At 43.9% G+C, this 23,818-nt stretch overlaps 1 protein-coding gene across 10 annotated transcripts in view; it reads right to left on the reverse strand.

Moving 5' to 3' along the window:
- Positions 1-23,818, reverse strand: part of PPP6R2 (protein phosphatase 6 regulatory subunit 2) — a 118,385-nt gene that overhangs the window by 82,245 nt on the left and 12,322 nt on the right. For 7 of the 10 annotated variants that reach the window (XM_061637924.1, XM_061637926.1, XM_061637933.1 and 4 more), the window contains exon 2: positions 18,444-18,578. The exons of 2 other annotated variants lie outside the window; for them this stretch is intronic. The gene's annotated coding sequence lies outside the window, so the exon portion shown is untranslated. Of the gene's footprint in view, positions 1-10,464; positions 10,713-18,443; positions 18,579-23,818 lie in introns of all 10 variants that reach the window. One more of the 10 variants, XM_061637925.1, reaches the window with a different exon arrangement.

The raw sequence follows: 23,818 nt of genomic DNA on the forward strand, positions 1-23,818 counted from the left end.
AAATGTTTTAGCAAAATATTGGCAGACAGGCTAGGTCTGATCTTACCTGCTGTTATAAAGATCAAGTTGGCTTCACTAGGGGGCAGACACACAGCTGATCCAATTAGACAATTAATAAACATAATGTACTATTCCAGATGGACAAAAAAGCCTGTTTCTATAGTTTCACTTGACTCTAGCAAGGGTTTGGCAAATTAAGCTGGGATTTCCTATATGCTTTATTAGAAAAAATGTCATTCCCAAAGAAATTCATCATGGTTTTAAAACACCTATATAAAGGTAGCCAAGCCTCTATTCGACTAAATGGCTGGGACACAGCTAAATTCAGCATCGGGAGGGGCACAAGGCAGGGATGCCCTCTGTCACCCCTGCTTTTTGCCCTCTCTGTGGAGCCTATGGCAAATAAAATTCACGAGAATGAGTTAGTACAGTGAATAAAATCTACAAATTCAATACCCCGCACCAGCCGCCGCAGCATCCGCCTCCTCCTCCAGGCAAGGCCCAGGCCCGAGCTGCCGCAGCCGTCACATGACATGAACCACTACCAGCAGCGGCAGCAGAAGCTGAGCAAGCCCGAGGATGTGGAGATGGAAGCAAGCCTATCTGGACACTGACTGGGGGAAGACTCTGCTACCAAGGAATCTGTTATAGCCTTCTTTGAAGGATATGGACTGTTACACAATGATGGGACTCTAGTGTATATTTATTTTTCTCTCTTTCTCTTTTGCAGACTAGGTTGATTTGAGGTTTCAGCCTGTTTTGTGATATTTTGTGGTGTTATTTATTGATACTGCTGTAGTTTTTTATTATGAGGATGTTCTGAATTGTTTTTATTATATTGTTTTGTTCTTGCTATGGAAGCCGCTTTGAGGTCACCTGGTGATGAAAAGCAGCATACAAAGATACTAAATAAATACATACATACATAAAATAAATCTCTTTGCAGATGATGTTGCTTGAATGTTAGAAAACCATTGTCTTCTTTACCAGCAGCACTCAAAGAAACTGCAGATTATGGTGGTGTATCAGAAATGAAAATTAACTACAAAAAATCTGAAATACTGAATATTAATGTATCACCAACTTATCAATTACATTTAAACAAATAATCAAAAATTAAATTATGTCCTAAACACATAAAGTACCTTGGTGTACTTATTACTAAAAACTGGAAAATGCTGAAGAAAATGAATTTTGATGTCTTGGTAAGATCTGTTAAACTAGACATGAAAAAATGGAACAATCTTCAGCTTTCTTGGTTAGGCAGGATAGCCACTGTAAAAATGTAAGTATTACCCCATTTCAATTTCCTATTCCAGATCCTTCCAATTCAAATTGACACAGAAATATTTTTTAAATGGCAAAAATTAATAAATAATTTCATCCATCAAAACAAGAGAGCAAGACTTAGGAATAATGTTTTATATAAATCAACAAAATTGGGAGGACTTGGAATACCAAATTTGATGTCGTATCATGATGCAGCCCATATACGTTGACACGTTTAATGATGAAACATTCACAGCAAGGTATGTGGATCTCGCTGGAACTTGACTCTTTCGACAGAAAACAGGCAGCAGCTCTTCCGTTTCTGATGCACCACCCTGTAGTTTTAAAAAATATTTTATATCCTTTTGCATTTGCAAACCTTCAGGTCTGGACTGCTCGGATTAAGCGTCTGGCTCCAGACATCTCTCCTCTTGTTCCTTTTTGCCATCATCCCATCTTTTATAACAAAACTAAGGAACAACAATTTAATGGGTAGAAGCAAAAAGATCTACATACAGGTAGAGACTTATATATAGGCATGACTCCACTGACAGGTACTCAACTAAAAGAAAAACTAGGACCCTTACAGACAGACGGGCTGACAATTCACCAAGCAATACACTTTGCATCTAATCCTATAGTGAGGTCTCAGGCCATCAGGCCACTCAAACCAATAGAACAGCTACTTTTAAACACTACATACACATCCAAAAAATTGCTATAACATATCTAGAAAATTCTCTGTGATGTAATGACGGGCAATCTGGACTCTTTAAAATCACTATAGGAACCAGATTTGAACTGTACAATTGAACCAGCTGAATGGCACAAACTTTGGGGGAAAAAGCCATTAAAGTCCATATCAGCAAAAATTAAAGAAAATAGCATAAAGACACTATACAGATGGCACTACATACCTGTCAGATGTCATAAAATAAATCCAAGATCAAACCCGCTATGTTGGAGAGGGTGCCAGCAACTGGGATCTTATTTCCACATGTGGTGGACCTATGAGAAGGTTCAACAATTCTGGAGTTTAGTAATAGATGAAGTCTTATTAAAGGTCAGATGGTTCCTTGTGATCCCAGGCTAACATTATTGAACTTGTTTACTGAAGATGTAAAGGACTTATTGTTTAAAAAAATATTAACTCTTTTTATGGTAGCTGCCAGACAGTCTTAGCTCAAAATTGGAAGACAGCTGCTAATCTCAAGGCTTGGTATGAGAAATTAATCTGCTAATCTGGAGGCTTGATATGAGAAAATATAGAGCACTGCACTTATGGAAATACTCTCTAAGGAACTTAAGGCTCTAAAAGACACATCGAACAAACAGCAGGAATAGCAGGTTGGTCTCTTCCTGAAGGAGGCCTGATTTCATGCCCCCCTGTATGCAGGCATATGCTCTGGCTGTGACGTTGTCGGTGCGCATCAGGACATGTGTGAGATAGAAGGGGTAGGAACTCCTGGAGCACTAGTCCGATCACCCTGAGCTCCCACCAGCTGATTGACCGGGACCACTCCTGGGATGACAACTTCCCCTGTGCTATGTTGGAACAACAGGTCACTCCCCAGCCATGCAGATGGGTGTCCATGGTGACCACCGAGATTGCTGGGGCTCTGAGAGGAAAGCCTTTTTCCAGATGAGGGGAATGCCCCTACCACTGTAGGGACTCCTGCACAGGCATGGTGATAGTGATGAGCCAATTCTGGTGTGAGGCAATCTAATCCTGATATGGCAGTAGCAGCCACTGGAGGGCTCTTAAGTGAAAGCATGCTCACAGCACCAGGTCTATGGCCACTGTCACGGACCCCTGCAACTGAGCCAGTTCCATCATAGGAGCCTGCCTGCCCAGCAGGCACACATGTAGGTGATGCAGAAGTTTTGTCCGTACGTTCAGTGGACAGGAAGAGCTTGCTCTGAGCTATGTCGATGATCACTCCCAGATACTGGAGGCACTGGGTGAGGATCAGATGGCTCTTGTCCCTGTTGATTATGAAGCCATGGTTCTCCAGGCACTGAATGGTTGTCTTGAGAACCCATTGTGCTGCTGCTACTGAAGAGGCCTTCACCAACAGATTGTCCAGGTAAGGGTACATGGGGACTCCCCAAGCGTGAAGATGTGCCACGACTGCCACCATGATCTTGGTAAACACCCGTGGGACAGAGAGAGGCCAAATGGCATGGCCCTATTTTGGAACCGGTGATGGCTGTGTGTGCTGCTGAAGAATGGGGACATACAGGTACGCCTCTGTGAGAGCTATAGATCCCAGGAAGCCGCCCAACTGAATGGCTTCCGTGATGGACCTGAGAATCTCCATCTTGAAATTCTTGTCCGTTGGAAGCAGTTCAGGAACTTTAAATCCAAGATAGCACAGTAATCGCTGTTGCGTCTGGGGAGCGTAAAGAACACAGACAAGACTCTAGAGGACTGTTGGTGCTCTGGCACAGTTTCTATGGTGCTTATCTTAAAAGAGGTGAGATGGTGTCCAGGGTTCTCTGCAGCTTCTTCAGCTGGCACGATGGGGGGGAGGGGCAGCCCACCACCTATTCCAAGGAATGGTGGTAAACTCTAGGGAATAGCCCGATTGGATGGTGTTCAGGATCCAGTTGTCTGAGATAGAGGCCACCCAGGCATGGGCAAAACATTGGAGCCTGCTCCCTACCTGGGCCATCCTGCTTGGCTTTGCTTGGCATTGGGCTTGGAATTTTGACGATGTCCCCCTCACTGGAGCAGGGTGTAGAACAGGTGCGCTGGCATGAGTAATTCCAGGAAGAATTCCAGGATCCATGGAACTGACAAGTAGTTCTGTAGGTAGTCGGGTAGCCCTTGGGACAAAAAATGTGAAGTCTTGTTATCCTACATCTCCACCGGGTGGCACTCCAGGGACTTGCTTAAGAGTTGGCCACACAAGTAAGGCAGGGCTGAATGGTCCACCTCTCACTGTTTCAGCCAGGTGTTGTGTCTTGTAGTAAGTGCTCATGTTGAGTATTGCAGGCTGTCCAAGGAGGAGTCTGGTAGGAATTTGGCTGACTTTACTCATTTGTGCAGGCCCTCCCTGATGTGCCTGGCATCCGGTGGTACTTCCGTGAGGAGTGCTTTAGCCCACTTTGTAGGCTGTTGAGGAGTCTATCTGTCTAGTTTTCCAGAAAGACAGCAATGAAAGACAAGTAAAGGGTTAAGGTGTGCAGCAGCTCAAGGACAGCTCACAGCAGAGGCTGCAGCTGGCACAGAGCAAACCCAGTCTATAAAGCCTTGAAAAAGGAACTACAAGGTGTGGGGGTGTTAAGAGCGTAAAGGAAAGTATTCGTATCTGTATTGTAACCGTTCCTGTACGAAATCCTGTCAGTAAAAGACTCTTAACAATTGACGGCCTGTGTGTGGGTATCTTTCAACTTGCTCTATCCTACTGGGCACACGCAATCGATACACCGCTGCCAACAAGGGTTATGGGCCCAGCCAGCCCAGCAAGCCCAGCTAGTCCAGAGGCTTAGAAAGCGCAGCTTGTCCACAGTGCCAAGGAAGAAAGACAGAATAGTGTCCAGAAGTGTTCAGGAGACGTGGCTGCAGGCATGGCAGTCTCACTTTCAGCCGGGATGCCTTTGGAAAGGCTCACCAAACGAAACTATTCCTGTTGGCGATTAAGGATGCAAGCGTTCCTTACTAAGGAAGATTTATGGCTGGTGATTGTGACCGACTCACCGGCGGAACCGCAACCAGCTCCATGGACTCGAATGGATGAAAGACCAAGGGCGTTTATCATCTTGGCAGTAGATGATTCCCAGTTGCTGCATATTCAAGATAAGCCGACAGCGAGGCTTATATGGACTGCATTAAACGAGGTGCACGTAAGAATAACAGCCAGCAGTAAAATCCATTTAGCACGAAGACTCTATCAGATGAAGATGCCTGATGACGAGACAATGTCTGCCCATTTATTGGAGATAAAGAAACTGTTTGCGGAGCTGCAAGAAAGGAATGTGGTGCACACACAGTTGCAACAAGTGTACATCATTCTCTCTTCACTGAATTCATCCTGGGTTCCGATCGTAAGCTGATTGGAAGCTATGCCAGATGAGGGTCTGACAGTCAAGTACGTATTGGGCAAACTGCTACAGGAGTGGGAGAGACGAAAGGAAGCCGAAGGAAGGGAGCAATATGAGAAAAGAGAAAGCAGAAAGCTAAACTTTAAGGACACAGAAGCACGATCTTTTGGACTAAAGGCCTGCTACGTCTGTGGTTCTAATACTCATCTACAAAGAGACTGTGAAGCGAAGCGGAACGGACAAGGAAGGAAGCCTTCGAAAGTACACATAGTCAGAGTATCAGGTTCAAGAAAAGAGGACAGAGATTGCACTGTATGGGTTGCAGACTCAGGCGCTACCCACAGTATGATAAAGGACAAAACATTATTCAAAACTACACTTCCCACGAAAGAGGATGTTGTGCTTGCGGATGGCACGCACAGACAGGTATTAGGGAGGGGAACTGTAAAGTTAAGCGTACTTAACACTGTAATGACTGACGTATTATATGTACCAGGCTTAGAAAGTAATACCATGTCTGTTACGAAACTGAACGCAATGGGATATATCCTCACGTTTAGACAAGGGACATGTGAGATAAAGAAAGGAGACAAACTCTGTTTGAAGGGGTATCTTAGGAATTCGCTGTTTTACATACAATTAAACACCACAGGACGTGCTACTATGATTGCAAACAAGAAACCTCATGATAGATGCATTCACCTATGGCACAGGAAACTAGGCCACGCTAATTTCGGTACGATCATAAAAACACCCAGTAATAGCATGGATGTAACATTAAAAGAGTGTAACCAGTATGTAGAATGTGATATATGTAATCAAACCAAAGCCACAGTTGCTCCCAAATGTAAATAAGCAGAGAGTAGCACAAGTGCACCATATCAAACGATTCATATTGGTCTTGCAGGACCGTTTCAAAGATCACAAGGTGGTGCCAAGTATTTTCTAGTAATAGTAGATGACTATACCAGGTTTTGCACCATATATTTGTTAAATGCGAAAGACGAAGCAGAGGGGAAACTAAAACCGTTTGTGAAAAAGATTGAGGTGCAACACGGTATAACAATCCAACGAATACGCTCTGACCAAGGGGGAGAATTCACTGGTAAATCGCTAGAGCAGAATTTGTTAAAGAAAGGGATAGAACAAACAGCCCCATTTTCTCTGTTTCAGAACGGAATAGTGGAGAGAAAAAAATAGAACCCTACAGGATGCAACTAGAGCCATGTTAAGGGACTTTGAGTTACAGAATGCTTTTTGGGGAGAGTGTATGTTATACCCCAATTACATTCAAAACAGGCTGTATCATTGGGCAATACAAATGTCACCATATGAAAAACTCAATGGAAAGAAACCAAAACTGCAGCATATTGTGAGATTTGGGGCGAAGTGCTGGGTGCACATTCCCAAAGGAAAACGGAATGGGAAACTGGCTCCCAGAGCACAAAAAGGGCATGTACTGGGATTCCAAAATGCTTATTACCGTATCTGGATACAGAATCAGAGAAGGGTGGTGCTTAGCAGGAGCATCAAAGTTCAGGAACAGGACTGGGATAACATTGAGTATGTTGAACTGGGCAATTCACAGGAACATGACACAACCACAGAACATGAAATAGAACAAGGGATAAAACAGGAGGAAGAGGAACGACCTCTTGCTAGCTTGGATGAGGGAGGCAAAGAGGAAACAGAGCCTCAGGTGACATTGAGACGCTCTGAAAGAGCGAATCTAGGTAAACCACCTGAAAGGTTTCAGACAGTAACAGGCCAAGAAACAAACAGGTGCAAAGAAAAGGATGATGGTGAAACATTGTACCTAGAATGTGTTAAATAAAGATCGCCATAACTGTAAAAACTGACTGTAATTGTGAAAAGAAAAGAAACCAAACGTCATTAACTGTGTCTTTATGGAAAAGGTGGGAGCTGTAGGCTGCTGAGTCTATCTGTCTAGTTTTCCAGAAAGACAGCAATGAATGACAAGTAAAGGGTTAAGGTGTGCAGCAGCTCAAGGACAGCTCACAGCAGAGGCTGCAGCTGGCACAGAGCAAACCCAGTCTATAATAAGAACATAAGAAGAGCCTGCTGGATCAGGCCAGTGGCCCATCTAGCCCAGCATCCTGTTCTCACAGTGGCCAACCAGGTGCCTGGGGGAAGCCCGCAAGCAGGACCCGGGTGCAAGAACACTCTCCCCTCCTGAGGCTTCCGGCAACTGGTTTTCAGAAGCATGCTGCCTCTGACTAGGGTGGCAGAGCACAGCCATCATGGCTAGTAGCCATTGATAGCCCTGTCCTCCATGAATTGGTCTAATCTTCTTTTAAAGCCGTCCAAGCTGGTGGCCATTACTGCATCTTGTGGGAGCAAATTCCATAGTTTAACTATGCGCTGAGTAAAGAAGTACTTCCTTTTGTCTGTCCTGAATCTTCCAACATTCAGCTTCTTTAAATGTCCACGAGTTCTAGTATTATGAGAGAGGGAGAAGAACTTTTCTCTATCCACTTTCTCAATGCCATGCATAATTTTATACACTTCTATCATGTCTCCTCTGACCCGCCTTTTCTCTAAACTAAAAAGCCCCAAATGCTGCAACCTTTCCTCGTAAGGGAGTCGCTCCATCCCCTTGATCATTCTGGTTGCCCTCTTCTGAACCTTTTCCAACTCTATAATATCCTTTTGGAGATGAGGCGACCAGAACTGTACACAGTATTCCAAATGCGGCTGCACCATAGATTTATACAACGGCATTATGATATCGGCTGTTTTATTTTCAATACCTTTCCTAATTATCCCTAGCATGGAATTTGCCTTTTTCACAGCTGCCACACACTGGGTCGACATTTTCATCGTGCTGTCCACTACAACCCCGAGGTCTCTCTCCTGGTCGGTCACCGCCAGTTCAGACCCCATGAGCGTATATGTGAAATTCAGATTTTTTGCTCCAATATGCATAATTTTACACTTGTTTATATTGAATTGCATTTGCCATTTTTCTGACCATTCACTCAGTTTGCAGAGGTCTTTTTGGAGCTCTTCGCAATCCCTTTTTGTTTTAACAACCCTGAACAATTTAGTGTCATCAGCAAACTTGGCCACTTCACTGCTCACTCCTAATTCTAGGTCATTAATGAACAAGTTGAAAACTACAGGTCCCAATACCGATCCTTGAGGGACTCCACTTTCTACAGCCCTCCATTGGGAGAACTGTCCGTTTATTCCTACTCTCTGCTTTCTGCTTCTTAACCAATTTCTTATCCACAAGAGAACCTCTCCTCTTATTCCATGACTGCTAAGCTTCCTCAGAAGCCTTTGGTGAGGTACCTTGTCAAACGCTTTTTGAAAGTCTAAGTACACTATGTCCACTGGATCACCTCTATCTATATGCTTGTTGACACTCTCAAAGAATTCTAATAGGTTACTGAGACAGGACTTTCCCTTGCAGAAGCCATGCTGGCTCTGCTTCAGCAAGGCTTGTTCTTCTATGTGCTTAGTTTATCTAGCTTTAATCATACTTTCTACCAGTTTTCCAGGGACAGAAGTTAAGCTAACTGGCCTGTAATTTCCGGGATCCCCTCTGGATCCCTTTTTGAAGATTGGCGTTACATTTGCCACTTTCCAGTCCTCAGGCACGGAGGAGGACCCGAGGGACAAGTTACATATTTTAGTTAGCAGATCAGCAATTTCACATTTGAGTTCTTTGAGAACTCTCGGGTGGATGCCATCCGGGCCTGGTGATTTGTCAGTTTTTATATTGTCCATTAAGCCTAGAACTTCCGCTCTCGTTACCACTATTTGTCTCAGTTCCTCAGAATCCCTTCCTGCAAATGTTAGTTCTGGAAAGAATTCATTTAGCTTCTCTGCAATCTCCTTATCGTTCTTTAGTACACCTTTGACTCCCTTATCATCCAAGGGTCCAATTGTCTCCCTAGATGGTCTCCTGCTTTGAATGTATTTATAGAATTTTTTGTTGTTGGTTTTTATGTTCTTAGCAATGTGCTCCTCAAATTCTTTTTTAGCATCCCTTATTGTCTTCTTGCATTTCTTTTGCCAGAGTTTGTGTTCTTTTTTATTTTCTTCATTTGGACAAGACTTCCATTTTTTGAAGGAAGACTTTTTGCCTCTAAGAGCTTCCTTGACTTTGCTCGTTAACCATGCTGGCATCTTCTTGGCCCTGGCGGTACCTTTTCTGATCTGCGGTATGCACTCCAGTTGAGCTTCTAATATAGTGTTTTTAAACAACTTCCAAGCATTTTCGAGTGATGTGACCCTCTGGACTTTGTTTTTCAGCTTTCTTTTTACCAATCCCCTCATTTTTGTGAAGTTTCCTCTTTTGAAGTCAAATGTGACCGTGTTGGATTTTCTTGGCAATTGGCCAGTTACATGTATGTTTAATTTAATAGCACTGTGGTCACTGCTCCCAATCGGTTCAACAACACTTACATCTTGCACCAGGTCCCGGTCCCCACTGAGGATTAAGTCCAGGGTTGCCGTCCCTCTGGTCAGTTCCATGACCAACTGGTCTAGGGAACAGTCATTTAGAATATCTAGAAACTTTGCTTCTTTGTCATGACTGGAACACATATGCAGCCAGTCTATGTCCGGGTAGTTGAAGTCACCCATTACTACCACATTTCCTAGTTTGGATGCTTCCTCAATTTCATATCTCATCTCAAGGTCTCCCTGAGCATTTTGATCAGGGGGACGATAGATCGTTCCCAGTATTAAGTCCCTCCTGGGGCATGGTATCACCACCCACAATGATTCTGTGGAGGAGTCTGCCTCTTTTGGGGTTTCGAGCTTATAAAGCCTTGAAAAAGGAACTACAAGGTGTGGGGGTGTTAGGAGAGTAAAGGAAAGTATTCGTATCTGTATTGTAACCGTTCCTGTACGAAATCCTGTCAGTAAAAGACTCTTAACAATTGACGGCCTGTGTGTGGTTATCTTTCAACTTGCTCTATCCTACTGGGCAGACGCAATCGATACACCGCTGCCAGCACACTTGACTATGCCACCTATGCCAGAAAGGAGTTAGCTGCCGAGGCCCTTATGGCCAATGCAGATGCTTCATATGCACGTTTTAAGACAGACTCTCTGCGCCTCTCACATTGGTCTGACAAGAGTATCCACTCCTTCCTTGGGGATAACAGTACTGACCTCAAGAGCAGACAGAGGCTTGTCAATGGCCAGGACTTGGAAGATTGCCATGGTTGTGGCGGGAAGGCCACAGAGCTTTTTTGACAAAGCATGAAGAATTTTGGATTGGCTGGATGATTCCATTGCTTCTTAAAAATGTTCTTGAAGAACTTTGGAAAAGGAATGATCACCTTCCGATCCCCCGATCTGGGGAAGACATCTGAGGATCCTTGTTCCCCCTCCTGGGAGTTTTTCCTTGGAGGGTTTAGCTGAAAGCAAGCAATAGCTTTAGAAAACCAAGATAGGGTATGAGTCAGTAGAACACAGTCTCTTATGCACAGGGGGTGGCATAGGGGGATCCTCCCCAAAGAACTCCCCTTCCTTCTTCTCTGAGTCTGATGCAATGGATGACGGGGGTGCACCCTCCCCTAAGGAGGCTGGGTTAAGGGAAAGGCAGTCAGGCTGGAGCCTGGAACTGGAGCGTCTTTTCTGTTTATCCTTATGAGGTTTAGGCTTCTGGAAGGAGTCCCTTCTCCTCCCCCTTCCTCTATCTGGGCTGGCATCAGAAGAGGAGGGGGGAAATGAAGAGAACAGACATGGCAGTGGGCCCTGGAGTCCTTGAAGCCTTTCTGCCTGTGCATGCAGGCCCAACACTTGGCTAGGAAGCACCCGCCTCCCTCATCATGGCCTTGTTAAGCCACGCCAACATGGCTGTCAAAGTAGAAGCCTTCTCTAGATGGCGTGATTGGAGTGCTTTTGCTCTGCTGTGGGCTACTTCCCCCCCCCTCCGGATGAATAGAAGGGAGCTGAGAAAACGAATCTATTTTGGGCAGGGAGTCTAACATGGTGCCCACCATGGAGGCGAAGGTGGCTAGGGGATTTCGTAACTGAGGAGTAGATTCCCACCCACTCAGGGATCGGCTGTCTTCCTCAGCGAGGCATGGGATGGGCTACCTCCCCACTAGCCATCACCTGAACCCCGACCAGAGAAAGAAGAAGCTAAAGCTGCAGCAGGTGATGCCCCACCCCGGATAAGAGAAGCAGCTTAGCGGCTGTACCTGAAAAGGCGGCACGGCAGCTACTGCGTGTTGCGGAGGCACGTTGCAGAGGGGGGTCTCTAGCTCTACAGGAATCTTGGACCGTGAGGGGCCAGTCCCTGCTCCTCCCTGGCTCCACAGCAGCAACATGCCAGGAGGGGCTTCCCTCTCCCTGGGATCACAGAAGAGTGTTCCGACAACAGAAAGCAGGGGAGGCATGAGACAGATCCCAGCCTCCGCCACATACAGCTGCTTCCTGCTCTTCTTAGAAGCAACCCCTCTCTTCCTCCCTGAATCTGCCTATTCACTGATGGGCGGAGCGAAAGAAAAGAGAGGCAGGAAATCTGTGTGTGATGCATCTGCAGCCAAAGAAAAAAATACTCTTCAGAAGAGCAAAAAGAACTGAACTGTTCCCAAATACCTTATGGGGACCCAGGAGGAATAGGTTGACTCTGTTACTGTTGAGCCCCAGTTCCCCCAGGTGGACCAGGGAGAGATGTCAGAGGAGGGCGAGGCTTTTGAGGACATTGAGGGGCAGATGCTGACAACCAGCAAGTTCCCACTGTCAGCCCTCCCGTCGACGCGGCGCCCGCTCCAACTGCAAGCACTCCAACAGAGCCGTTGGGAGGCGATCTTGCGCGCGTGCCAACTCCACACACACCCCGGGATTCCCCACCTGGCACTTCAACAGCTTCCCCGCCAACCTGCTCCCCGCCCCCCGAGGTTGAGCCGGCACCTAGAGAGACTTTACTGTCAGATGAGCAGCCGGAGGCTCGCTGCCTCGTGCCCCGTGCGAGACGACGCGAGAAGCGGGACTGTCAGAAGGTGGTTCTTCGCAGGAGTCAGAGATTACGGGCAAAGACCTTCCCTATTTAAGGCGGCGGCACCCTGATTGGGTTGCTGAGTCAACTTGCTCCACACGCTGCAGAGAATGCCTAGGTAGCTTAGCTAGGGCCAGTAGTGAGTTAGCATAGTCAGGTCTATGAAGCGCACTGCTGTTGATGTAACCGTTACTCTAATAAAATAAGAATTAATTCCAGTTTCGCCTCCGTCTCGTGTCTCGCACTCTGGGCAAGACAGTTACTCGCTGAAGGCAGAGTCAAGAAATGAAGAGGGGAAGAAGGTTCCTCCCCCTTCCGGCTGGCCACCAACTAATCTTTTTTCTAGTCTTGACTCTGCCTCCAGGTAGGTTAGTCTGAGAGTTGTAAAACCTTTTTTCTGGTATTTTGCTGTGAAATATCAAGACTGTGGAATGCTGCAGTTACAGTGGGGAGGGAGGTCCTTTCCTGGCTTCATGCATGTTTATTTTTCTCTGTATCATCTGTGAATGTGACACTATATATTTGCACCTTGCTCATAATCCTGGGTACTCACCTCCCCCCCATCTCTGCAACAACTTTGTGAGGTAAGTTAGGCTGAGAGTTGGTTTAGTCACCAAAGCTGTGAAACTACACATGCTTAGTGTACTTTTCGCTTCTTCTTCTTGTTATTTATCTGGGTTTTTGCCAAAGGCAGGGACCCAATCCACATACAGTGCTCTGGGACCAGGAAATCCTGTTGGCATCCCTGCCTACACTCCAAGGAACTGACTAAAAAACCTCTTAAGGAAGGGTAATCCTAATGCAGGCACACACACCCATTTGTTCCATATCCCAAAGAGTCCTAGGAAATGAACAGGCCAGTACTGGAAAAATCTCTCTCCCCACAATACAAAGGTACCTGTGCCAATTCTCTTCAAAACACAGAACCCAACTGATCAAGCACACAGCCCCACACACACAAAAGAAGTAACCCATCAATTTTTACTTAGCATCAATAAATTATCCTTTCCACATTACACAAAAAACGTCTGGGGGGAGCATGGAATATCCACACAGACATTAAAAAAGCCAAACATATTTTTAGATCACCACAAAAAGGCTACTGAATCAAAAACAATGAAAGCTTACTTTCAGATTTAGCATTTATGAGGCTACCTTTCCATGCCTGTGGCATGCCTCGATGGCAGATATTCTGGAGTTCTAACTAACCAAACACCCAAGACACTGTCCCCAACGCCTTCCCACCATGAAGCCTCCCTTGTCTAGAATAGCACAGCTCCTAGAGCAAAGCAGAAAAGGTGCCTTCATTACATACCAGGAATGACCCACTTCAGTGAAATTTGCTTTCGCTCCAGCGGCCGCTTCCATAAGGGCTTCAGAAGAACAGCTGAGCAGGATTGTCTACAGCTAAAGCTACACTCCCGAGCATCACACTGAGAAAAGATCCACGTACGGTGGGCTGCCACACACCGTGGAATATGACGTAGCCATCCTCCGCCTGAGATGCCTCATGAAACACAGGAAGCTGTCTCACACCAGGCTGGGCCCCTCGGGTCCGCCAAGCTCAGTACTGCCTACACAGACTGGCAGTGGCTCTCCAGGTTTCAGGCAAATTATCTCCCAGCCCTACCTGGAGATGCCACCTGGGACTGGCCATGGGACCCTCTGCATGCAAAGCAGACCCTACGCCACTGGGCCCTTATGCTGAAACAGCAATGCACCAACTCTTGCAGTTTTGTAACTCCATATAAATGTAATAGCTGTCTGGACCAGTGACAACTTAATCTGGAGAACACGGAGCAGAATAGACAAGAAATAAATGTAAGCACCAAGAGAACTGTACTCAGTGAGATATATGATCCATCAAAGCAGCTTTTAACTTGGGCTAAAGACTGCAATTCTTACTGAATGTTACAGCAAACAGTAAGAATTGTCTCCAAGCAGATTCCATCCACACCTCCAGTACCAAGGTAACCTTCAGTTCCAAGGCCTCACCAACTTCCACGTTTGTGCATGACGCCTGCCGCTTTTCTACAAACAGCACTGGCCACATATGGACTTTTGGATCATCTTTCATGGCTGGGACCCTGGAAAAGCTTTGAGTCAGCTTGATTATCTGTGCTACACAGTCTGCCTTCTCCTGCGTGCTATGAGGCCAAGTAATTGGAGGGCTAGTTGTCTTACTTGTTCTTTATATCTAACAAGAGCTGCAACAACTTCTCTTTTAAGACAAAAAGACTGAAAAAATGCTACTTGGATACAATAGAGTTCATTCCAAATAACTATGCTTAGGATAACAGCCTAATACCACAACTCTCTGTATGTTTACTGACAAGCAGGCCACATTCTTTCCAATGAGGGTTATTCTCAACCATAGAAAAAAAAGGATGGCTTATTTCAGAGTAAATGTCTTCAGCGTCCATTCTGGCAATGTGCTTTTAAGGGTGTTTTTTTGGGGGGGGGGGAAGGGCTTTGCTTCTTTAAAGTTACTCAAGGTAAAAATACTAAATATACTTTTCTTCCATTTCGTCAGTCTGAGAAGGGCAGTTTGGATGCACATACTGGTTTTAAGGATATTTATTTATTTATTTAATTTGTATCCCGCCCTTCCTCCCAGCAGGAGCCCAGGGTGGCAAACAAAGCGCTAAAACACTTTAAAACATCATAAAAACAGATCTTAAAATACATTAAAACAAAACAGCGTTAAAAACATTTTTTTAAAAAACAATTTTAAAAAAGGATTAAAAACATTATTAAAAAAACATATTAAACAATTCTGACACAGATGCAGACTGGGATAGGTCTCAACTTAAAAGGCTTGTTGAAAGAGGAAAGTCTTCAAAAGGTGCCGAAAAGATAGCAGAGATGGCGCCTGCCTAATATTCAAAGGGAGGGAATTCCACAGGGTAGGTGCTGCCACACTAAAGGTCCGTTTCCTATATTGTGCAGAATGAACCCCCTGATAATATATCTGCAGGAGGCCCTCACCTGCAGAGCGCAGTGATCGACTGGGTATGTAAGGGGTAAGATGGTCTTTCAGGTATCCTGGTCCCGAGCTGTACAGGGCTTTGTACGCCAAAACTAGAACCTTGAACTTGGCCCGATAGCAAATGGGCAGCCAGTGCAATTCTTTCAGCAGTGGGGTGACATGTTGGCGATACCCTGCTCCAGTGAGCAGTCTCCCCACCGCATTTTGCACCTGCTGCAGCTTCCAGACCAACCTCAACGGCAGCCAACCTCAAGGTTGAGATTAAAGAATTTTGTTTGTTTGTTTGTACGAATGTTTTTTCAATTGTCACAAACTTTAAATTGTCACGACCAGTATCACAGGGTAACGGTCCAACCTTCACTCTCTCTGAAGAGCACCTGGCTGGCCACCATGAGAGGATGCGGAACTAGATAGACTCTAATCTGACCCAGAATGGCCCTGTTTTGACTGATGCCACTGTAGAGATTCGGCTTACCCATGTCGTGACATTCAGGCTAAAATTAAATAGCTGGAGAATGTGAGACATCATCTAACCAACAGAGACTGGCTCGGTTGGTTCTGGAGCCAAAAATCAAGGTTTTTGTGTTTCTAAACAAAATTCAAATTGCTAACCTTTCAGAGCTGGTACCTTTATTCAGTTGCAGATATTTAACTGTCCTTTAAACTTCTTGCATTGTGACTGGACAATTTTTAATTTTGTAAAACATGTTCAGAAATCCTCAGGACCTGGACTTCCGGGAAGGGTGACTTCGCTTGTGCCTGCTTTTGAGACGGGCTCCCGCCGCAGAAGAAGCTTATTCAGATATACATCAGTCAGAACATTTTTTTTTGACTGATGAAATTTCTCCCAGGCAGGGAGAAATGTAGAGATCAACCTCAAAAGCCTGTTTTTGTTGGGAGGACTGGATTTCATTAATTTATGAGAAAAGGTCCAGCCAGCAATGCCGGACGGACTTCCGAACAAGCTCTATCTGATTAATGCGATACGTTTATCTTTTCTTCAAAGAGAAAACGGACTAACAGGCAAGCACCCTTCTTTCTATTATTTTTTTTACTTGGTTTAAATTGTTGCAGCAAAAAGAGATTTGTCAAATGAATCAGCTTTAAAGAACTTCTGGGTGAGCTATAACTCTTCTCTGTTATTCACGAAATTGACAGCTTATCTCTGTTTCTATTGCAAAAAGCTGTCCTGGAAGTGCATTCTAAAGATATAAACAGAAGAGGGATTTCTATTCCGAGGAACATTATATTGTCTGGGACTATTCTCTCTTTGGTCTATTTTATTTTGACGAATCTGCTTCTTCACGACGCCACTAACTGTTTTGATGCTGGGAACTAAATTTGTTTTGTATTCTTGAACATAGAGAGATAAGGCAGGCTGCTCTGTTTATACTGTGATGTCATCAAGCCTGGAATATTAACCCAATTGTTGCTGAAATAAGAAGTGGTTCTTCTTTATTTTTGTTTTGTTTTGTTTTCGTGGTTTTAAAAATGGCAATCAAGAAAGGGGCTGAGAATCTGGAAGTAATTATGTTTCAGAAAATAATGGATGAGATTGAGATAACGAAACAAACCCTGCGACAGGGCAGTAAGGAGCTGAAAATTGAACTGAGCAAAATGACGCAGGAGCTTAAAGAAATAGGGGATCCTGTGAGAGAGGAGAATGAGATCAGAGATGAGAAAAGAAAAAATAAAGGGAAGATACAAGCCCTGGAGATTGGAACAAATGTGGAATTGGAAAAAGATCTGGAGTTTATGGATATTAGAAATAAAATCTACTGTTTGGAATTTAACGTTATCTCTGAAGAAATTAATGAAGATATTAGAGATAAAGTTATCAATGGCTTGGATAATCTTCTGGACTGGAATGATGTGATGGAGCTTGATATAGAGAAAATCTATGGAATTAACTGCAGCCATGTGACAATGGAAAAACTCTCAAGAGATGAGCCAGTGCATTCTGTAAAAAAGAAGAACAGAGATATGACTTTACAACAATATTTCAGCAACTTATTCAGAATTGATGGCAAGAAAATATTTGGGATAGAGGAAATTCCCATCAGACTCTTATTATATGACTACGGCTACGACAGCAAGATTATTATGGAATACTGATAATGGAAGATTGGACACTGAAATTACTGGACTTAACAGGACTATTGAAGATGGAAGATGGAATTAATATGGATAATGGAATAATGGCTATTGAAATTGTTGGACCTAACAGATTTTGATGAGATGGATTAATCGATATGTTTATTTGGACTATGGTTATGACAATAAGATTATTATTATTATTAACGAGATGGATTAATCGACATGTTTATTTGGAGAAAAATTGATAGATATATTTCTTAAAGAATTGAAACCTCTCTTTGACTTTTTGTGGAAAGAATAAAGTAACGTTTACGAGATTTGATGATTAATTAAGATAACTACTGGAGGAAAGTGATTTTATAATATAATTTAAGAGACAGGATTGTTATATATTGTAGACCTATAACTGATTTGATCTGTGACAAATGGGAAGTCAACATTTTATTTTTTTGTTTAATCATTTTTGTTTTGTTTTGTTTTTTGTCTTTGAATGTTTTATGATTTTGTTTTGTATGTTTTATGAAAATTTGAATAAAAATTATTGTAAAAAAAAAAGAAATCCTCAGGACCTGTATGAAAAGGATTCTCTGATTTATACACAGGCACACATTTCAGAGGCAATATTCGTTTGGGATTTGAGAGAATCCTGAACAATACTTTTTAGAAGGAAACAGCAACTTGTCAGAAGCCCACCAGAGTTGCTTGCAGAGGTGAGTTTTGTTTCCGAGACTGGAAGTGGCTCCAAGCAACATAGCCAATAGGGATTAAAACTGTGTGTATCGCAGCTTCTTGCCAAAATCCCTTGGCAGAAGGGAGCTCCACTTCAGCTGTCATGTTCAAAAGCCACCCTCTTCCTGAAGCCTCTTTGGGAGCTTCCCAAGGGAGCCTGTCTGGCCACCATCAAAAACAGGCTGAAGGGCATCTGGGCTTATCTCAAAGGCATTCCTCATGGACCACAAACCCCAGCCCAGCCCCCTCCCTCACGAGCTTTCCAAGCCTGCTCCTTGGAATGTGCCCACCACCCAAATGAGGAGTTAAGAGGCCAACAGCTCCTACCTCTTGTGCAAATCTTGTTTCAAGAATGAGACCTTTGCCACAGGCAGAGGGGCATTTGGCGTCCCGGATAGGCAGAGCACTCCGCTTTGAGAACAGCTTCCATTTATATCAGTTTAGCTTTAGTTGCTGTTTTTTCTTGAGGAACAAAAAAGAAAACATAATTAATACCAAGAATCACAAATGAAGCAGAAGGTGTTCAGGTGCAAATGGATCCACAAAGGAACCCCCACCAGATCTCATGAGGGCAGGAAGAGGGGTGTGTGAAAGAGGCATTCCAGGGCAACCACATACATGACTAAATGTACCCAAGTGCAGTTTCAGACATGTACAGTCTGATCCTATACATGTTCACTCAGAACCAGGACTCATCAACTTCAATGCAACTTACTCCCATGCAAATGTCCATAGGAATGTAGCCTTAATAATTATTAAGGAAAATATCTGAAGCTAAATGTGTGGCAGCAGAAGGCTTCACAGCCTTTCCTTACATGCCCATTCAGTTTGCAGACTCAGCTGTGAAAAGAGAAGAACACACATTTGTTTTGTTGCTCAAAAGAAAGATCTCAGTTGTCACGGAAACCAAAAGGTCACTTCCCCTTGTTCCAAAAATCATCACACCACCAGAATACATGCACACAGCATTCAGTAAGGGCCCCTGCTCCATTAAAGAGGCAAAACTGAACACAGAAAATTTCCTTTGGGATTGCTGTGGGAAACCAAGCCTGGCTGCAACAGATTCCATCCCTTCCCACATCTATTCCCTAACAGACCTCACTATGTTTTCCCTTGGGCACTTCAGAAGGAGTTTATGGAAAGAAAACCTTGCATTTGTGCCCATGCTTCCGTCAACTTGAGTGATGCAGAAGCCCTGCAGCAAAAAGGTGAGGACAGAAAGTGTTCATCAAGCTCTGAAGGACCTTTAATCCCAAAGGAATATCAGATGCTGAGCATCAGGGAACAAACACCATCCCAGCCATGCATTTTTCTTCGCATCATAAATTGAACACAGTCTCCGGCCTCCTATCAACACCCACCATGTCAAACACAAACTAGTCATTTTGGGGTAGGCAGGAGACTTTCAATGGGAGCACTTCAGATGACTCTGTTCTCCATAATGCCACACCTTTTCAGCCTTGTGGTAGTTTTCAGGTCAACCCTATTTTCAAGCAAGGAAGACAAACCAAAGGAGGGGAGAAAAGCAGAAGCCAACTCCTGGTAGCCTGGGAGGGGGGGGGCAGCTCTAGCTGAAGAGGACACCAAGCAGTCTACTGAGTAGGGAACAGTTTCAGGCACAGGAAGAGTGGCAAATGACTACACTTTTTTTTCATTCCCTGTCTTGGACAATATCCAAGGTCTCACAAACTCAAGACTTTCCCTGGAAGAAGTTCTGCAAACTCACCATGTTCATAATTACAGGTGTAAGTTGCACAATGTCCACAATCTTGCAAATACTGATATATTTGGTGCCCGCAATCTATAAAGAGATATCCTCTAAAGTATTTTTATGAAGCCAACACCATATTCATAAAAAGCAAACCAACAGTTATCTCCTTCTCACCTGAACACCCAGTTAAAAAAAAAAATCTGAGGGTTCTGATTTCCCCCCATAACTAACTGCAGGTGAGAAACCAAATCGACACACCACAATTTTCCAGGCAAGATTACGAGGAGGATGGTTAGGATTTAGACCTATACATGATGATTTTATCTTTAGAAAAATATAAGAAGAAAGACCATAAATCACATGGTCTTCAATGTCTGTATAATATTTATTTTATTTAATTTCATTAATGTCCCAAGTATGGGAAACAAACAGGACAAACTTGAACTCTTAATACAAGAGAGTAAATACAGCTTGTTAGGTATAATTGAAGCTTACTGGGATGACTCCCATGATTGGAATACAGCAACTGAAGGATATAACTTGTTCAAAAAGAACAGAAGGAAAAGAAAGGGTGGCGGAGTCACACTTATGTTAAAAACATATATCCCTGCATGGAAATACAGAAGAATGAGTTTGGTAGTCCCACTGAGAGCATCTGGATTAAAATAAATGGGGCAAAGCATAAAAGGAACATGGTGGTTTGAGTCCACTACCAACCACCCAATCAAGGAGAGCACGAGGATGGAACTTTTGAAAAGCAAATTGCCAATGTTACAAGGAGGCATGATGTAGTAGCAATGGGAGACTTTGGCTGTACATCAGGAAAAACTTCCTAACTGTTACAGCAGTACTACAATGGGACCAATGACCTAGGGAGGTGGTGGATTCCCCAACACCGGAGGCATTCAAGAGGCAGCTGGACAGCCACTTGCTGGGGATGCTTTACTCTGGATTCCTGTGATGAACAGGGCGTTGGGCTTGATGGCTTACTGTTCTATGATGCTTCTGAACAACCAATACAGTATGTCGATCTGTAGCCTTTATTTCCTCTTCTTCCTTTTCAAAGAACAAGAATTTCAAACCCTTCACATATCTTTGCACTTGCACAAACAAAAAAGTGACAGTTCCAACAGCAAACCACAAAGTACTGAAAACCAAATGGATAATGAGTCTGTCTGCCTCACAGTCACTTACTGACCTGAATCCAGGACAACAGTGCGGCTCTAGCCTACCCACAGCCGACCTCTTTAAAAATCTTCAGTATGGGAAATACAACTGAATTCACTGGTGATGTCTGTATAGCGAGGGCATCTTTCTTTGTTCACTGGATATTGCCTTGCTATTTACAGCATATTGTTGTTGTTTTACTGGAGGAATAGTTCCCAGATCAATTTCTGGCAAGTGTCTTTTCTATGGCCAACTTGGTCGATCAATTTCTGTAAATAATGATGATGTTGTTCCCAGTAGTGTAGTGGCAAATTCAGAAGTGCAGGGTCCCTTCATGATAGTCACAGCCATGCCTCTTCCCCCCCTTTTTTGCTGCTGCATCGAGAATGAGATCCTTGTTAATGCCTTCCCCACAACAACATATGGCCCTAGGAGCCAATCAGCATGAAAGGGGGTGTTAGCTAATGAGAAGAGTCTTCTTGGTGGCTGACTCACCACCTTTTACTTTGATTGGCTCCAATCAGCAGGAAAGGACAAGGAAGCATGTTAGAAGACTCTTCTTAGTGGCCAACACACTTAACATTTATTATTTATTTATTTATTTATTATTTTATTTCTATCCCACCCCTCCTCCAGCAGGAGCCCAGTAAGGGCTCTATGACAAAAGTAAGGGGTCTATGACCCCCCAAGACCCTGGATGACTACACCCCTGGTTGTTCCAGGAATTTAAAAGAGGCTCACCTTCTACTCTTCAGGTACACTCCTCTTGTCTCTCTGCATTTGCAACAACTATGGAAGGTCTAGTGGCTCTGGCAATTTCATCGAAAGTTGGAGTAAATACTGTTATGGTACATCTTAATAGGCCAACATAAAATCAGTATTATATAGTTTCTTTACTACAGCTATGTTGGCTTTGAGCGGTATCCCATCATGTGAATATTCATTTTTGCTACAAGCATTTCCTTTGAGCCTAACGGGCTTTACAAAAACAGCAAAGACCTACACCTGTCTCGGTATTAAACTTGTACAAAGTATCTCAGCACCAGAATCAATTAATCCTTGATAGGTCTCACCTTAGTAGCCGACCACTCCATAAGGATATTCACTCTCGAGCAGGGCTGTCACCATCCTCTTCTGAAAGTATGGCTCGCATGTGCAGTACAGCTTTTTGCTCCATAACAGGCGTGAAAGCGTCTGTTGTAGCTGTAGAACTCACTGGGTGATGGTCTCTTCCATGTCCTCCTCCTCTACTGTGAGTAGAGATACTTACGGTCTGGCCTCTCACATACCAAGCAGCCCTTCATTCCCCATACTCAGGATTTTCCTCTCCGCTGTTATCAAGGAAGCTGTCTCACCACAGGTCTTAGCCGACAGCTTTCTCCTATCTTCGGTTGGAACCTGTTGGTGAGGCTGTCTCTGCTGAGTTCCTTGTGGTCTCGCAGTTTGTTGAGCTCTTGACTCCGTTACCAAACTTCTAACAGGCCTTCTTCTTTCTCCAGATCTCTAGCCTTGTTGTCCACCTTCTATCTCTTCAGTGGTCTCTTTTTCATACTGTGTCGTTCCTAAAGGATCTAGACCCAATGCATTCTGTGGTTTAACCGATACCATCTCAAATTGTTCTGCTCTGATCTGAACATCTGGCAGCATTTCCAATGCCATGTTCACTGCTAGCATCAGCACCTGTCCTCTTAACACACTCTTCACTAAGCCACACTGTTGCATACGCTCCTGGAGCTAGACACATTCCCAAACAGAAAGCAACTGCTGCTCCCTCTGTTTTTGCTGGGGTGGCCAAAACAGGTTGCAGGTCAGAAGCAGGTATATGTCCATGTGCCTTTAAATACAATGTTGCTACTCTTGCTTTGCGAGCTCTAACGCTTACATGACGCCTTTCATACTCAAGATCATGAGCATACCTCCAACCTGGTTCTTCATTAGCTACATCACGCCCATAGGTTATTGTAGTATAACGGCAGCCCATCAGCCAATCTCCATTCATCATTTCAAAGCCTATTAAGTCGCCATCCACAGGTTCCCTTTCACTAACCCTGCAAAAGGCAGCTAAAAAACTTCCCATCTCTGCAAATGTATGAGCCATGATTGAAGTGAGTGTCTTCCCAGGCCTTCTCTAGCCTGCTTCTCAATACTGTCAGATCAAGGATAATCAAGTTTTACATATCTGTGTCGGAGGATTTCTCAAATGTCTGAACAACTATTTCAGAAATCACAAGTCTGCTTCAGGACACTTATTCCACTATTCATGGCCCCATATTAGGTGCCATCCGGTTACCTGACTCTTATTTAGTGGATGCACAGGATGAGGGTTCTACATGTTCTTCCTAGGCTTATGTCTACCCAGAGTCTTATGTCAAACACTGTCCTCACCTGAGTCCTGTTATCAACAGCAGACGACTGAAGTAGGTAAACCTAGAAAAGGAAATCCTACCCAAGTTCCCCTTGGGACTGAGGATGTACCAGGAAATGAAAGTAAGATCCCACCACAGAAAATATATTTTTTATTTCTGTGGTTTAGAAATACAACTCACCTACTGCCCCTTCCGCTGCGGGCTTCAGGCTCCAGAAAAATGGTTTTTTTCTGCAGTTGGGACCAAGCCTATATCACTCACCTTAGCTTTAGTCTTAAATAAAACCTATAGCTTCTAAATGAATGTCTGAAAAACCAAGTTGTTTCATATTATGAAAATGCTCCATAATTTTCCAAGTCTTTCCTTTTTCATGTGTATTAAATTAAATCCAAAATCTGTCTTTAGTAGTAACAAATTTGCTCCTAACTGGATGTGGAAATGCCATGACACAACGTGGG

Source organism: Rhineura floridana, chromosome 8, assembly GCF_030035675.1.
Source record: "Rhineura floridana isolate rRhiFlo1 chromosome 8, rRhiFlo1.hap2, whole genome shotgun sequence".
NCBI classification, from domain to species: Eukaryota; Metazoa; Chordata; class Lepidosauria; order Squamata; family Rhineuridae; genus Rhineura; species Rhineura floridana.